An 18379-nucleotide genomic window follows, 5' to 3' on the forward strand; every position below is an offset into this window, starting at 1 on the left:
GTGGAAATGAACATATTTCAACAAACAAACACAGATATTGGGGAAATTTATATATGACATATGACAAAGAATTAGCAACTGGACTCTCAACTTTTATTCGACAACGAATCGTGCATTCTCAAACATTAATTCTTTTTTTTTTTTTTTTGAGAGAACAAACATTAATTCTTTTTATTTTACGGTTTTACCCCTTTATTTGTGATGAGGAAAACTGCAACTATAGCACATGATAACACATTACGAGTGATCTAATTTCTACTAAATAATTAGTAGGTGAAGCGAGTTATTGAAAATCAACGAAGCCTTATTGGATGGAAACACTTCTTGTATAAAGTTGTTTGAGTATAATAAGTAAATTTAGGGCTTATCTAATAAATACTCTCTCCATTCCCAAAATAAGTTTCTCTTTGGGGACGGCACGTGTGTTAAGGAAAAGTGGTAAAATGTATTTATAGTAGAGAAAAATATGTTATAATTAGTATTGAGAGTGGTGAAAATGTGAAAAACTCCGTCCCAATAAAAGTGGCCACTTTTTTTGGGGCACGGAGATTAAGAAGGGGATTGTTATGTTTTAATTGAGTGTGACCCACCAAAATTAGGGAGTAATTTTTAGAACCTACAATTGTTGACCAAATTAGTGAGTAATTTTGACATTTTTAGAAAGTGGCCTACAATTGTTGACCAAATTAGTGAGTATTTGTTGACTTAATTAAAGTAAACTTTTGCCATTTTTAGAAAGTAGTCACTTTTAATGGGACACCCAAAAAGGAAATGTGGCCACTTTTATTGGGACGGATGGAGTAATTAGTATTGAGATTGGTGAAAATGTGAAAAAGTGTTATAATTAGTATTGAGAGTGGTGAAAAAGTGACAAATAAGAATACATATAGTATTATTAGTGGTGGGATAGTTGTACAAAAATGGAAAGAAAGAAAGAAGAACTTATTTGGGAACATCTTTTTAAAAATAAAAACTTATTTCAGGGACGGAAGGAGCATGAAGAAATTAATTGTAGGAAAATTTGAATAAAATTGTCACCGGTATGAATAGGGATGGCAACGGGCCGGATCTGGACCGGGTCTGAACAATACCAGATCCAGATCCGTTTGCATATACCAGATCCAGATCCGCGGATCTGAAAATTTTGGATCCAGATCCGTCAGATCCACGGATCCGCGGGTCCAGATCCATGGATCTAGTGTTTTCAAATTAAATTCAAAAATAAATTCACAAAATCAGCAACATTTAATATCCATCATGAAAAATATTGTACAAAATCAACAATATTTAATATCCATCATGAAAATCAAGTCATCAAAATATCAAAATAAACAAATCTCAATGCATGAGTCTACGAGAAGTCGAGAACAAGTCTTCCCCAATCCAAATTAATTCTATTTTTTTTTATTTTTTAATATATCTAATATTATTAATAAAATAAATATAAAAAATAAATAATATATTTTAATTAAATCGGATCTACGGGTCGGATCCGGATCTCAAATGTCAAGATCCAGATCCAGATCCATTTTAAAAAATGAGATCCAGATTCGAATCCAGATCCGCGGATCTAAAAAATTGAGATCCAGATCCATCAAATCGAATATGGATCCACGGATCTGAACCGGGTCCAGATCCACTGCCATCCCTAGGTATGAATTGGCGTGTGATTTGAAGGATATAAACATTTACTACGATTTAGTAATTTTTAGCTGTATTATGCACTGTCTGTATGGCGGCTTCTACAGTTGACGTTGACAATTTAAATTAGTTTTTGGATTAAAATAAGAAAGAATAGCTATTTATCTTTTTTTGGTGAAAAGGATAACTATTTATTGAGCAGAGGATAAAGCGTTTGAAAAAAAAATCATGTTCACGTGCTTGATCAATGTGTTGCATAAGAAGACAAATCTGTAAATTTTTACTCCTTTAGTTAGATAATTAGATATCCAAAAGTTACCGTATGTCTTCAATATTATCTCTTCTCTTTGTATTTCCTATTAATTTCACAATTATAAGGAGGCACGTGTGTGGTCAGTTATTACATACTCTATTCGTCCACAGAAAAACTTTCCATCTTTTTTTTGGGACGTGCAGAAAAAAATTTCCTACCTATTTTTGAACTATACTTCACCACTTATAATTCTCTTACTTTTCACTTTTCACAACTCCCAATATTAATTATAACACTTTTTCACCACTCCCAATACACTCAACAATATTTTTTTTAAAACCCGTGCTACTCCCTCCTAGGAAGTTCTTTCATGGATGGAGGGAGTACTAATTTAGCTATTGCGACACTACCTTATTTTAATAATAATAATAATAATAATAATAATAATAATAATAATAATAAAATTATAATTATGTAGATGAATTTTTTAAAATAATTATTATTTTTATTTTAATATTATTACACAAAAATTTGAGAAAACACTTTTGAAATAGCCATTTTGAAGAAGGAAACACAATATTTGGCCACTAATTGAAAAAACACAAAATCTAGCTATTTATTACGTGTAAAGACCTCTTTGCCCTTAATTAGGGCGCACCGGATTCAGGTCGAATTTGAGTTTGCGCGTGGGTTAGGCACATAAAGCACTATTAGTGCCATATGTGCAATAGTGTCATATGTGCCAACTGAAAAAAAAAAAAAATCTAAGTATATGGCACTAATATGACCATAACTACCATTCGTGCAACACTACATAAGAGAGTATATGACACTAATGACAATAATATGGCCATAAGTATCATTCGTGCATCATACTAAATGAAGAATCTAAACCCTAAATAGATAATCTAAACCCTAATGGATAATCTAAATCCTACGGGGAAGTGTTCAAAATAGTCATATAATTGTACTCATCTAAATAATATCAGCATACATGTATATAGCATTAATGACACTAATATGACCATAAGTATCATTCATATGACACTAATAACACTAATATGGTCATAAGTAGCATCCATGCAACACTGAGTATGTGGCACTAATAGTGTCATGTGTGCCTAACCCGCGCGTAAATCCGAATCCGACCAGAATCTGGTCCGTCCTAATTAAAGACAAAACAATTATAAAACATAAAAAAAATGGCTAGATTTTGTGTTTTTTCAATTAGTGGCCAAATATTGTATTTCATTCTTTAAAATGGCCATGCAAGTATATTGTTACAAAATTTGATGATTATAGCAAAAATTTTGTGCATCATTATTAATTACACCGTTGCACGGATCTTCAATTTTATGTAAATTCACGTACTTATTTATATTGTAACATGAATCTACAATTTCATGTAAATTCATGTAAAAGTATAATTCACACGGCTACATGAATTTTGATTATATGAAAATTTTGTGTAAATTGTACAAGTGTGCAAAGGCATAATAGGAAAAATAATTACTATTTTCACAATTTATCTATATGGATAGAATTTTGTTTTAAAACTTAAGATATTATAATTGTATATTACCTCTTTTAGTGTAATAATTTGAAAGTCCATTTTCTTTTTCTTTTTTATTCTGTGTGATTTCTAAATATAGTGGGGCTATTTCGCCACATTGTGGCAACCATCAACTAGAAAAATAGAGTGATTCATTTAAAATTGGATTATTGACGCTTAAATACACGAATTTTGGAGATATTTTGATTTTTTTCACGAACTTTAAAAATTGTCAAAAAATATACGAATTTTGACTCATTTTAATTTTTCCCACGAATTTTGAGAATTGTCAAAAAATAAACGAACTTTGCCTCATGTTATTTTTTCCCACGAAATATATTACTCTATCCGTCCCACCGAACTTGAGTCGTATTCCATTTCTGGCCGTCCCAATAAGTTTGAGTCGTTCCTTTTTTAACAAAAATTTAAAAAATTAATACCCTAATTAAAGCTACTAATTACACCCTTATTTTTTCTACCCATTATCACTCTCCATCTCTCAAACACATTATTCACTTTTATACACTCTCTCCAGCAGCCGCACCTCTCTACTTCTCAACTTCTCTGCCGCCGCCGCCTCGACTACGGTGCCGTCGACAAAGGCCGGCGGCCCCTACATCTCTCAGCTTCTACAGTCGTACCTCTCTCACTCTCGGCTCCTCTGCTTCTGCCGCCTCAACGGCGGTGCCATCAACGGCATAGAGGTTGTTGCTTACAATGTTCCCAGCCCTCGCTCTGTGCACATGATAGCTTCGATTTTTGATTTTCTTCGTTCTCATAGACTAAGGTTGGATGTGAGATATGATTTAAGTCGGAGGGTTCGGTGGTGGTGGTGGCGGCTAGGGTTTTGAAGGGTGGGGGAGGAAATCCAGCAGGATTGCTGGGGATTTGGGGGGTTGCCGCGGATTTGAGGTGGTGGGGGAGGAAATCCTGCGGGATTGCTAGTCTTTGGTGGGATTTGAAGGTTTTTGGAATTGAGAGTTTCTTGCAAATGGAGACGACAACGACGACGACGCTTGTGGGGAAAGGATGACCGGTGGCAGTTGTGGTGGTGGTGGTGGGGATTGGGGGGAGCGGGGGTAAGATGGGTTTGGGGGGGGGGGGGGGGGGTGTTTTGAATTAAAAAAATTCAGACTTCGTTAATTTAATTTTTATTTTAAAAAATAATTCAAAATAATTAATTATATAAGTAACTATAACTATTTAACCACAAATTTACAAATATACTTAAATAACTAAACAATAGCTCCATAATTTTCATGCCCAAAGAAAACGCCTCAAACTCTGTGAGACGAAGTAAGTATAATAAATTATCCAAATAGTTCTTTTATAATTAACAATAAATATTGCTCACTCGAGATTAAACATTAGAAAGTTTCTCAATCATATGATCATGTGATGAATATTTCACGTAATTATTAGATTGGGAAATGTTAATTAGAATTATACAATTGGGCGATTGGTGTATGTGTTGATCTACTGATAAAGTAGTTAATGCTCAAACCAAAAGGTATTGTTTTTAGTCTACCATAGCGCAACCTTATTTTTTTTTATTTAATTTTTAAAATGGAAAAATGGTTTAATTTTTTTTTCTGGTTACAAATAAGTAAAATAATTCGTGTAAAATACTATATTAGAAAGGGCAAATTGCATGAAAATACCCCACTTTTTTTCAAATTTGATTTTTTGACAAACTTTTTTTTTGTTGCAAAAATTTGAACGAGCTTTCAATTTGTTGCAATGTCCGGCCCGTTAAATTTTCGGGCCAAATGAATGCCAACGTGGCATTAAAAATGCCACATCACACTCACAAACCCCCCACGTCACCCTCTCTCCCTCTCTCTCTCTCTCTCTCTCTCCACGACCTGTTTCGCCCCCCTCCAAATTCTCCCATCGTCTCTCCCGCTCCCTACTTTTCTCAAATCGCCGGTTCTCATCGTCTCTCCTGCTTCCTCATTTTCTCAAATCGCCGGTCGCCGTTCTTCTGAGAACAAAACAGGTAGTGGTGTCCAAATGGAAACCAGTGCCGCCGCCTGAGAAAATGGGGTGAGCCCTAATTCGCTTGCTCGCCGCTCTTCGGCTAGAGAAAACGTCGGCCCTCAAGCCGGTGGACCCGAGAATTTGGGCGGTGGAAAACAGGGAGTCGGAGATGGTGATGTGGGGAGACCCGAGAATCTGGACAGATTTGGGCGGAGGAGGAAGTGGCGCGACGGGGTTGAAAGGTATTTGGGGCGGCGCCGCCCCTCTGTAAACCCTAACCAAGCAGCGCCGCTGCCCCTCGATTTTTCTTGAAATCCTCGCCGGGAAAAAGGTCGATGATGAGATGATAACATCTCTGAGACCACTCCCCCTGAAATTCTCGATTTTCCTTGATTTAGGAGCATTTTTTTGAAGTTTTTTTTTTCTAGAATTGAAAGTTTTTCTTCTTCATTCTTCAATTTCTGATTTCGGGACGGCGTGGTTGTTGGGTATCTGTGGCGGTGGAGGGAGGAAGTCCGGCGAGTTGTTTGGAATTTGGGGGCGGTGACCGTTGCTGTGGAGGTCCCAGAATTCCGGGAGGAAGTGGCGGCGATGTTGTTTGGAGGGGGCGGAAACAGGGCGTGGAGAGAGAGAGAGAGAGAGAGAGGGAGAGAGGGTGACGTGGGGGGTTTGTGAGTGTGATGTGGCATTTTTAATGCCACGTTGGCATTTCGGGCTGCCAACTAAGATTTAATTTGGCCCGAAAATTTAACGGGCCGGACATTGCAACAAATTGAAAGCTCGTTCAAATTTTTGCAACAAAAAAAAAGTTTGTCAAAAAATCAAATTTGAAAAAAAGTGGGGTATTTTCATGCAATTTGCCCTATTAGAAAACAATGCTTAAATACAATATATACAAATTCGTTGATTAGCAATGTTGAAATGATCAATATATAATATTTAGGGGTAATTGCCTGTAAATTCCTAACGTTTACACGAAATTGGTTTTTGCACCTTTTTTATTTTTCTACTTTTAAATACCTAACCTTTAGTTTTTGTCTGAAATTTATCCGACGACCGGTTTTTCCTAAATTTTAAATGACGTGGCCCCGGAAAATGATACCGTGGCACCAGAATGTGCACTATAGGATGCCGGAAATTGAAAAGAAAACAACTCTGTTTTTATTAAGTAGAAACAACGTCATTTAGTGACATTTTAAACATTCAAATTTCAATTCCCAATCTCATTTCTTCGATTAGGGTTCTTCGAATACCATCGGTCGTGGGCGATTTGGGACGGAGCAACGCGATTTCGGGTGACAATCTTTAAGAAAAAGACGGTGGCTAGTGAAATGGCTGACGACGAAGTCGTTAACCCGTAAGTATTCGTCTCTCTAGTTGCCGAATTATGTTTGCGATAGGTTCAGAGATTGATTGTAATTTGTCGGGTGTTTTTTGTGTGCAGTGATACTTTTGCTCTTTTTATACACCACGGGAGTTATTTTGATAAGCATATGGGGTTTTCGGTGTATGCGAAGGGTTTTTACTTAGGTATATTTGATTTGGTGCCAAGTTCATTCGATTATGCTAAGCTTAAGCGTACTGTGAAGTATGTAGGGTATAAGTCATGGAATAAATTGTACTTTCGATACCCTAGGACAAACATGTTTGTTTTTTATTGAAGGGGATCAACATTTTAGTCAAATGATGAATCTTTTGAATGAATGGATTACTGTCATAAGTGTGTATGTGGATGGAGGAGTAGATGATGGATCGGGTAGATTGCAAAAGAACACATGCAACATAGATATCACACATAATGCAATGTTTACCAATCCTAAAGAAAAGAAGAAACAACAAAATGAACCAGTTAATGTAGATGTTGAGGAAATGCAAGATGCTCAAGAAAGTCAATTTGTTGAGGGTAGTTTAATAGACACTGTGATGATAGAACCTGAATTAACACAAGTACAATCTCAGGCTGGGGACGGGGACCTAACATAAGTAGAAAATGAGGCTGGGGAAGGGATGGCGATTGATGCCGAAAGTTCTGATTTAGATGAGATTCTTGATGTGGTAGAGCACGAGTTTATGACTTTAGAAAGGGAAGGTGTTCAGAATGAGTAAAATGTTCTCAGAGAGAGTGTAGATGACAGAGAGAGTGTAGAAGTTGAGGATGATAGTGATGATGGGCTGAGTGGGGAAGTCTTAGAGTATGATGACCCTGAGTATTTACATGCTAGGAGAATGACAAGGGAAACTAATGAGGAGGAATCGAACAGGCTCATGAGACAACTAAATGAACCTGTCATTGATGCAGATGCTGAGAGTGAGTATGATGCTAGTGATAATGATATGAACAGTGATGAGACTGATCTTGAGATGGATACTGTTAGGACAAATTCTAATAGGATTGTTTATGACCCCAACTGTGATCATAAGACTCTTGAAATTGTCCTTGGAATGAGATTCCAAGATGGGTGGCAGTGCAGAGAAGCTTTGACAACTTGGAACATAGAACAAGGGAAGTTTGTCCAGTTTAGGAAAGTTAGCAAAATTAAATGTTTTGCTAGATGCATTCCACCGTGTCAGTGGAAGGTTTATGGAAGTATTGACAAAAAAGACATGTCTTTCAAGATAAAGACATATTCTGGTGATCATAGTTTGCCCTGGGCATATGAGCAACAAGCTTCTCACAAGTAAATGGATAGCTAAAAAATACTTATATGTATTTAGGTCTAGACCTCACTTCTCAGTAACTGACCTTAGGCAGGACATTGTTGAGAGATTTCAATCACTACGCCAAAAACGTGCATACATAACACTGCATAGATAACGGTTTTTGCGAAAACCGTTATCTATGCGCGCCTTTTTTATGATAGATAACGGTTTTTGAAAAATCCGTTGTATATGTACTGTTATATATATGTATAGATAACGGTTTTAAGTAATGCGTTATGTATTAGCGTTATCTATTAGTCACAAAGATAACGGTACTCGTGAACCGTTATGAAAAGCGTTATATATGTGCATCTATTATAACGGTTATTTCTACCGTTATGAAAACTGTTATGTAATTAGAAATTTAATTAACTGTTATGAGATTTTTTTTAAATTTTTCCAAGTTTTTTTATAATTTTTTTAAAACCATAATATTTCTATTTTTTTTAAACAAATACTACATGTTTATCTAAAAATAAAAGTATAAAAAATTATTTTCAAATTTGTATTTAAATAAACTATAGTTAATTTTAATTATTAAAAATGAAATAATTTTAAATTATCATTCCATATGCATAGATAACGGTATGAAGTCATACGTTATGTATGAGCGTTATCTATTAGTTGTATACATAACGATATCATTGAACCGTTAAGCCAAACATTATGTATGAGCGTTTTTTTATAATGGTAGTTTCTACCGTTATATATAGCGCCTATCAATGTTATGTATAAACATCATTTTTTTCATTTTCTTTTTATTAATTTTTTCAAAACTATATAATAAAGAATAATAAATAAATTGTTGATTTGTAAAATCCCAAGTTATTCCTAGATCTTGACTTTGTGAAATAGAAAACTCTCATTTGAAATTACTTATATATATTAGTGTGTGTAGAGAAAAAAATTCTAATATTATTAGTTGAAATAAGAAAATAAAAATTAAAAAATATTATACTGAAAAGTAAATGATATTATAATTATAAATATTAAAAAAGAAAATACAAACTATTCCTAATATTATACATTTAATATTTTTTTTGCTAATTTCAATAAATCTAAACTATTAAAAAATAAATTAAATTTAACATAGATAAATATTTTTTTGTAAACTGATATATATAACCATCATTTTCTTTTTACTAACTTTTTTGCATTTTTATAACTTTTTAATTTTAAATAATAACCCAATCTAATTCACTCAAACTGTAAACTCTCTCTCTCTCTCGTCTTCCTCCCAAATCCCAGCGGCGCCCAACGCACCAAAACCCTAACTTACTCTCTCGTCCTCCCCCAAATGCCAGTCCGCTGCGCCTTCCGCCATTTCGCTGCGCCCCCAGCTCCAGCCCTAGCTTTAGTTCGACTCTGTTCCTGTCGTCTTAAGACTCATCCTTCTCTCCAGATTCAGCACGACGCTCTGACTTCGGCTCGTCTAAGGGCGACGAATTGTTGTTGTCACTCTTCATTTTAGCTTCAACCGGAGCTTCTGTTGTTCCGAGAAAAATCAATAATGGCTACCACTTGATTTTCATCCAGGAGTCCTCCAATGGCGGCCTCGTCGACCTCCTGCAGCTCAAGCAGAAGAACAACATCTACGGCGCGGATATTCCCATCCCGCAACTCTCCGTCAAGTAAGGGTTTATAATTGGTGCTCGCTTTCCTACATTGTAACCTAAGTAATTAATTTTCGAATTTGCAGGCACGAAACTGGTAGCCGTTTGAGAGTCCACATCACCGACGCAGAGAAGCATAGATGGGAGGTTCTGTGGCGGTGCCGCTCTTCAATCTCTATCCCGATTTGGTTGTCTCAAGACTCTGCGTAGGTCAATCTTCTCTCTCTCTCCCTCTCTCTCTATACAACCTTCTTTCTCTCTCTACAACATGGTTTCTCGTTATTCTCAGGGACCATGACGTTGGGCGAGCAGTTGTAGAGAGTTGAGATTTTTTTTAATTGAAATTTGTGTTTTATTGATTAGGATCTAGATACAAGTTGGCAACTTCTGTTAGTTTATGTTTCTGGCAGTGATTGGCGTGATTCTTATTGATGATAATCTCTGAACTGCTATATGCGAAGTTTTGCTCTGAATCTTTGGATTGCTATTTTACAGATGGAATAAAGATTTCTCACAGATGAAAAATGAGATGTATTACCAAATGTGACAGATTTTTCCATTGCCTTAATGCCTTTTGCAAAATTTACTATCATATTCTAAACTACTATGAAGAAAACAGGATAAACATCAAAATCAAATCAGTAGGAAGCCAAGAATCCACTGTATTCTATTTTGAGCCTTCATTGTCATAGATGCTTCTGATAGCTTTCTGGGTTGAAACTTTGGGTGTAGCTGAAATTGGTATATTAGCTTGAAATTATTTTTTGTGGATGATAAAATTATGCTCTGTTTTCTGGTTGCAGATTGAGATTGAAGTTTCATGTGAGAGATACAGGTGGATAGACATGCGTAACTTTTTTTTATTGAGAATTAGTCTTTAATAATTCGTAGCTAAAACATGAGGTCTTTTGTTAAAGACTTTGAGGTTTAACTTGCTAAATTCCTTTTGCCCTGAATTCCTTTTAGTTTATTCTAATATGAGTGCTAGTTTGCACATTATCCACATTTATGCTTCTGCTAATTTATTTAATTATATGCATGCTTAGATTGATCCAGAATTCACATTTATATATGGTGTTTCTCTCATGCCTTTTTTACCTTTTCTTTTACTATTTGTGATCCGAGATTCCGAAGATGATTCCATGTAAGTGTCAGTTGTTAAGTGAAGTATTTTTCCGTTATCCCTGTTTTAATTAAGGGTTTTTAGTTTTTATCTATATAATATGCAGAAGACAGACTGCTACATGTAAAAGCGGAGGTTATGCCAATGATTCAAAGGTTTGTTTTTAATTCTCAGTTTAAGTATTGAGCTTCTACTTTTCTCGTTACTGAATAGTTTGAGTTTTTTCTCTTTTCCATGTCTGTTTATAGAGTGGTGTCAAGAATTTGGAGAAGGGAAAAAAGTAATCCTATGTTTGTATTCTTAAAGCTTGGTGCATGTTGCAGTGAGTTCCAGAGTTGAAAGAAAAGTTTTGGTTGATATTGGCAATGGGAACTGCATATTTTCAAAAACTGAACAGGGAAAAAGCTCTATATCTGGGTAAGTAATTAAGATTTTTCAGCATCCCGACATGATTCTTTACATGTTGGATATTTCTCTCGTTATGGTTTGAAGGTGTATTTAATGAAAACCTGTTATATATAAATGGCTATTGTCAGTAATTCGAACAATTTTCAAGTGCTCTGTGAAATGCATTGATGTAATTAGTTTTGTACTTTTACGCATTGATGTAATTAGTTTTGTACTTTTACCTTCTATCTCAGACAGAGAAGAAATCTTAGAATTTGATCATCTAGTTTCCCAGTCTAATGCATCCCATTATTGCAGGAAAGGAAAAAGTGATAAGGTGTTATATTACATCAAGAGGAACCCCTATCTTGTTTTTCAGTTTAACAAAGAGGAAGATGATAAAATGACAACTGCAAATGTTGCTGCTGTTCGAGCTGCTACTAGAGTGGGTGATATTACATCAAGATAGCAATTTTGTTTTTGTTTTTTTTTTGACATACGACTGATAGAACATGTGTTTCTGTTAATTCTATATGGATGGTGATTGTATGAATATTTTGAATGGTATATGACATGATTTATAGATGATTTTATTATTTTGTTTGTTTTAGAATTAATTTTAATTGCAAATAAATTATAAATTGTAGCATAAATAACGAAATATAAAAAAATATACATAACGACTAACCGTTATGTATAATAACATACATAACGTAAAAAAAAGGTTATCTAAACAACAATTTGATGTTATTAAAACTTTCAAAGATCACACAAACAAGAGTGTAATGTATTTGAAAACAACCGTTATGTATAACTACATAGACAACGGAGAAAAATAAACTTTCATAACGATCAGAAACGTTATGTATAAGACTTATAGATAACGGATTATCAGGCGTTATTTATTTATGGACAACCGTTATGTATAATAGTATAGATAACGTATAAATATCCGTTATGTATGCGCGCCACATACATAACACCACTATACTTAACGCAAGTTTTTCCGCATAGATAACGGATAAAATCCGTTATGTATGCGCGTTTTTGACGTAGTGAATATGATATACTTAGGGACAAGTTATATAAGGCTAGATCCATTGCTAAGGAACTGTTGAGGGGAAGTGTTGAGCACCTTTATGGCTTGATTACGAGATACTGTGCAGAACTTAGGATAAGTGATAGGGAGGGCATGTTTGAATTGATGTTGGGAGATGGCCATATTTTCAAATGGTTATATGTGGGGTTTAGTTCACTTTTAAAGGGGTTTAAGGCATCTTGTAGACCCATTATTGGACTTGATGGGTATCACTTGAAAACTTTTCTGGGGGGGGGTATTGTTGTGTGCCATTGCAAAAGATGGGAATGAGCAAATGTTCCCAATTGCATGGGCTGTATGTGAAGTTGAAAACGAGGAGTATTGGAGCTGGTTCATGAAGCTTATGCTTCATGACTTGGAGGTGGGAGATGGTTCAAATTATACATTCATATCTGACCAACAAAAGGTAAGTACCAGTTTTATTGATTTTACAGATTTTATTTATTGTTATTTATACTAATTTCTTGTCTTTGCAATGTGTAAAGGGTTTGGAGAAGGCTGTGAAGGAGATAGCTCCCAATGCAGAACATAGGAATTTTTCTAGACACATCTACATGAACTGGAAGAAGTACCACAAAGGTACCACGTTGAAGAACATATTTCTAAAGGCTTGTAGGAGTACATATGTGGAGAAGTATAACACTCATCTACTGGAGATGAAAAGAGAAAGCATTGATGCATTTGAAGACTTTGTGTCTAATACAAACAGCTTCTGTAAAGCATTCATCTCCACTACTGTGAAGTCAAACATGATAGATAACAACATCTCAGAGACTTTTAATGGGTATATTCTAAATGCAAGAGGGAAGCATGTCATACACATGCTTGAAGAGATCAGGAGCAACCTCATGGTGAGACAAGTCAAAAAGAGGGATCAAATGTTGAAGGTAACAGACACTATATGTCCAAACATAAGGAAAAAGCTAGAGAAGTATAGACAGAAGATTTCTGATTGTACTACCAAGCCTTCACTTGATAATAAGTTTGAAGTTTTTCACTTCGAAGACAGGTATTATGAAGGCTTCATGAACTACTCCTTGCAATTTGTGAATTTATTAAATATTGGAATTTTTTGTGTACAGATTTGTGGTAGATGTCAATACCAATAGTTGCACCTGTAGAGAATGGGACCTAACTGGAATCCCATGCATCCATGCTGTCAGTGCACTACATTGGATGAGAATGGACCCAGTGGAGATGGTACATGATGATTATTACAGTGTCTAGGTTTTTGAAGGCTTATGAAAGTGGTCTGGTGCCCATAAGAGGTGAAAGCATGCGGCTTGAGGTAATTGGATTTAAGGTAAAACCTCCAGAAGTAAGGAGAATGCCTGGGAGGCCCAAGAAAAAGAGAATCAGATCAGCAAACGAGAGGGAAGGTAGGAATCCAGCTCAACTGTCAAGAGAGGAGATGATCATGACATGTAGGAGATGTGGGGATGCAGGCCATAACAAGATAAATTGCCAAAATCTGTTCCTTGAAAAACCTCCTGCTCCTAAGGTAAATATCTTTTAAATTCAAATTATTCTTGATTGTATTACTATTTCAAAACTATCTATAGGTATGTATAATATAGAACAAGATTGGCAGACCTCCTAAGGTGAGAGAAGAAGGCACTCCAATCACATCTACAGCTACCACTCCAAGCACTTCTACAACTACTACTGGAAGAGGGGCTGGAAGAGCTGGGAAAAGCACTGGAAGAGGGGGTGGAAGAGCTGGCAGATGCTCTGGAAGAGGTGGAGGAAATGATGTTTTCTTCAAAGAGAGGAACTTTGCAAGATCACGGGCTGGTATTTATATCAGTGAGAGGACAAGAAATCAATACCTAAGTGCCCCAGATTCAAGAAATGTTAGAGTGATCTAAACAAGGAGCAAATCCTCAATCCCATCAACTGTCACTCAACCATGAACTTTACTTTTGTATTGACTGACAAACATGTTTATCTATCTATCTTTTGAACTATATGTTAGGCATTTTGTAATGATGCAAACAGTGTTCTACACAAATGATGTAAAACTTTATTTTGGGAGATTGTTAATGCAAGTTGCCAGTGCTTTTGTTCATACAATGTATGTTCAGTAATTTAGAATTAAAGTCAAGCTCATTTCATTCCATCAAAAAAAGCATGAGTACAACTTGCACTTTGGCCATTACATGTTCAATCTTATAAGCTATGGCAGTTTACACAACATATTGTTTGCAAACAAACCAAGTACTATGCCTAAAATGAAGTATATCATCTGAACTTTCCATTCTATTTTCCTACTTTCAATCTCTTGATCCTTCATCATGAGCTTGAATTCTTCAATCTCAAAAAAAGTATGAAATCCAAACCAAACAGAAGATACTTCAAAGAAACCAACCATTTTCTGAGAACATCTGCAGAAATGCCTATGAGGATTCTTTTCAGTTTGAGATGTATCGATTTTGGCTGGGATTTTATGCCCACAAACAGGAACCCCTTCATTCAATTTCGAATTTTCACTGGACTGTGAAGACAACATAGCAAGGACGATGAAAACACAATCTAATCGGTCGAATTTTTAAGGATGTGAAATGGGCTTCGAATCTTCCACGATTCCCTACTGATTCGCACTCATTTCTCTGAATTCGTCGATGTACCCTAGAAAATCGACCCAAATCGAAGAAATGAGATTGAGAATTGAAATCTGAATGTTTAAAATGTCACTAAACGACGCCATTTCTACTTAATGAAAACGGCGTCGTTTTGTTTTCAATTTCCGGCATCCTACTATGCACATTCCGGCGCCACGGTGTCATTTTCCGATGCCACGTCATTTAAAATTTGGGGAAAACCGGTCGCCGGATAAATTTCTGACAAAAACTAAAGGTTAGGTATTTAAAAGTTGAAAAATAAAAAAAGGTGCAAAAACCAATTTCGTGTAAACATTAGGAATTTACAGGCAATTACCCCTAATATTTATAGAGCCAACTTTTGAGATAACCATATTAAACAATAGAACTCAATATTTGACCATCTATCTTTTTTTTAATTGTTTTTTTCTATACAAAAACCATTCAAAATTTAAAATTTTCATATTTGACCATCTATCTTAAAAACATAAATTTTGGTCATTTTTTATAATTTTGGACTGTATTGCCCTTAATTTGAGCGGACTATATCGGATTTGAGTGGTACTTTTGACATTTATGTTATAATTTGTGCCAAAAATATCAACAGAAAACAAAAGAAAAAAAATACTAAGTAATTTGGTACTTTTGACACTAATGTTATAATTTGTGTCAAAAGCACCAAATTACTTTGAACAAATGAGAATATTAGTACCAAAAGTACCAACAAAAAAAAAAATAAAAATAAAAAGTCAAGTGATTTGGTACTTTTGGCACTAATATTCTCATTTGTTCTAAGTAATTTGATACTTTTGACACAAATGATAATATTAGTGCCAAAAGTATTAAATTACTTAGTACTCCATCCGTCCCACGAATCTTGACACGTTTTCCTTTTTGGGTCGTTCCACGAATCTTGACATATTTCCAAATAAGGTAACTTCTCTCTCCTACTTTATCACTTTTTATTATTTTATCTCTCATACTTTATCACTTTTATCACCTTCTCTCTCTTACTTTATCACTTTTATACTTTATTAACGACACAATTAAAACACTAATCTACAATTCCTTAATTCTCGTGCCAAAATTGTCAAGATTCGTGGGATGGAGGGGGTATTTTTTTTGTTCTAAATAATTTGATACTTTTGCCACAAATTATAATATTAGTGTCAAAAGTACCACCCGAATATAACTATACGAGTGCATATTCTCAAGTTTATATTATCCATATGTAAATTGGTTAATTATAATTTATATCTCCATCTTTCATACTCCCTCTGTTCCACGAAACATGACACAATTTTCTTTTTGATTTGTCCCACGAAGTATGACCTGTTTCTAAAAATGACAAAAAAATTATCTTTTATTCACCTTTTCACTTTTTCACCTATCACACTTAACACACAAAATACCAATTTTTTAATTCCCGTGCCAAAAAGAACTGTGTCATGCTTTATGAGACGGAGGGAGTAATATTTTCAAATCTAATCAAACCTTTAAAAAATATCTTCAAATCTATTCCTAGATTAAATTTTCAACTTGGCCTGCCGAAAAAAATACTAACAAAGATCAATTATTTTGAAAGAGAATACACACGTAAGCTTCCACCAAGTCATGTCACTAATGCCAGAAATTTAGTCTAGTGATAAATTTGAAAATATTTTTAAAAATTAAGTATAATTTTTTTTTTGTAAAAATTTAAATAGTTAAAAAAAACTATAAAAAAAATCGGGGAAAAAATTATAATTAACCCAATGTAAATTATTTAAGTGCAAATTCCCCTGTGATTAGCATCCCTATTGTCTATAGGACCATATAATCAGGATCAAAGCTGGTTACTATCTCAACGTGACAAATTCAGACCAAATATCCCATCGCGTTTTAACGGGGGTTAACACCGTTTGAAATCCTATATATATATATATATATATATATATATATATATGGGTTAGGTTCAATGAAAATGGCCTAAATGTAAGAAAGAAGAGAGAAATAATCTCATCCGTTGATCTTATCTAATCTAACATACATGATTTATTCACGCCATGTTCAACGGATTTTTTCGTTGAACATTATATACAATATTTTTGGGAGTTCTGGGTTTCGACCCCCCATATGTTCAACGAAAAAATCCGTTGAACATGACGTGAATAAATCATGTCCGTTAGATTAGATAAGATCAGCGGATGAGATTGCTTCTCTCTTCTTTCTTACATTTAGGCCTTCTTCATTGAACCTCGGCCTATAGTGTGTGTGTATATATATATATATATATATATATATATATATATATAGGGGAGGACTATAATAAAAACACTTTTTATTGTATAAAATAGGAACCATTTTCAGCCTCCAGATCATCAAGATCTATGATTGATTCATCACCTTGTTGGATGAATTCATGGTTTTGAGTTTGAATCCCATATGTAACAAAAAATTTAGTTTTTGCAATTCATGCCTTTATACAGCGAATTCATACGTATTCTACATAAAATTCATATATTTTTGCTGGTTTATATTTTTTATTTTAAGAGTTGTTTTTACCATAGCCCCTCTATATATATATATATATATAAACACATTTTATAATATAAAATAGAAACTATTTTCAACCCTTAAATCTTCAAGATCTACGGTTGATTCATCACTTTGTTGGATGAATTAATGGTACCGAGTTCGAATATCATAAGCAGCAAAAAATTTATTTTTCGTAATTCATACATTTACACAACGAATTCATATGTGTTCTATATATAATTCATACATTTTAACTAGTTCGTAGTTTATATGTTAAGAACTGTTTATACCGTAGCCCTCCCCTATATAAGGAAGGGCTACCGTGAAAACACTTTCTTAAAATAAAAATAAAAATATTTTTCAATGTACGAATTTTATGTAAAACACGTATGAATTCATCCAACAGGGTTATGAATTTTGAAAAAAAAAAATTTGCTACCTTTGGGATTCGAACTCAGGACCACGAATTCATCCAACAGGGTTACGAATCAATCGTAGATCTTGATGATCTAAGGGCTGAAAATTATTTATATTTTTTATTTTAAGAAGTGTTTTAATTTTAGTCATCCCCTATATATATATATATATATATATATATATATATATATATATAGGGGGCCGCTTCAATGAGACCCCCTAATTTTAGTGAGATCTAGGACATGATCTGGTGCGTTTATTTTATCAATCCTGTGGCTGATATTGTATTTGGAGTGAGATTTTTTTTTCGCAGGGTTCGAATCTTAGAGGGAGCAGAATATTTTAAATTTTGTTATTCATCAGCATATATTGTCTTGTTCATTACTCCCTGCGTCTGCGAAAAGTGGAGCACAATTATTATATCGGGCGTCCGAAAAGAGTGTACCACTTTTCTTTTAAAGAAATGGTCCCACCATCCACTTTAATCTTTTGTCCTT

General features: G+C 34.5%; 1 long non-coding RNA gene across 7 annotated transcripts; it reads left to right on the top strand.

The window, feature by feature from the left end:
* Nucleotides 1–9295: 9295 nt before the first annotated feature.
* On the top strand, nt 9296–11845 carry LOC130995720 (uncharacterized). Of its 7 annotated transcripts, none has more exons than XR_009092249.1 (5): nt 9314–9757; nt 9826–10883; nt 10969–11017; nt 11111–11279; nt 11568–11845. It is a non-coding gene; the product is annotated as an uncharacterized LOC130995720 (long non-coding RNA). The 7 variants fall into 7 exon arrangements; XR_009092253.1 differs by having other exon boundaries at nt 9826–10574; nt 10786–11017; XR_009092248.1 differs by having other exon boundaries at nt 9826–9949; nt 10029–11017.
* The last annotated feature ends 6534 nt before the right edge of the window (nt 11846–18379 follow it).

Source organism: Salvia miltiorrhiza, chromosome 7 (genome assembly GCF_028751815.1).
Source record: "Salvia miltiorrhiza cultivar Shanhuang (shh) chromosome 7, IMPLAD_Smil_shh, whole genome shotgun sequence".
In the NCBI taxonomy this organism is placed as follows: domain Eukaryota; kingdom Viridiplantae; phylum Streptophyta; class Magnoliopsida; order Lamiales; family Lamiaceae; genus Salvia; species Salvia miltiorrhiza.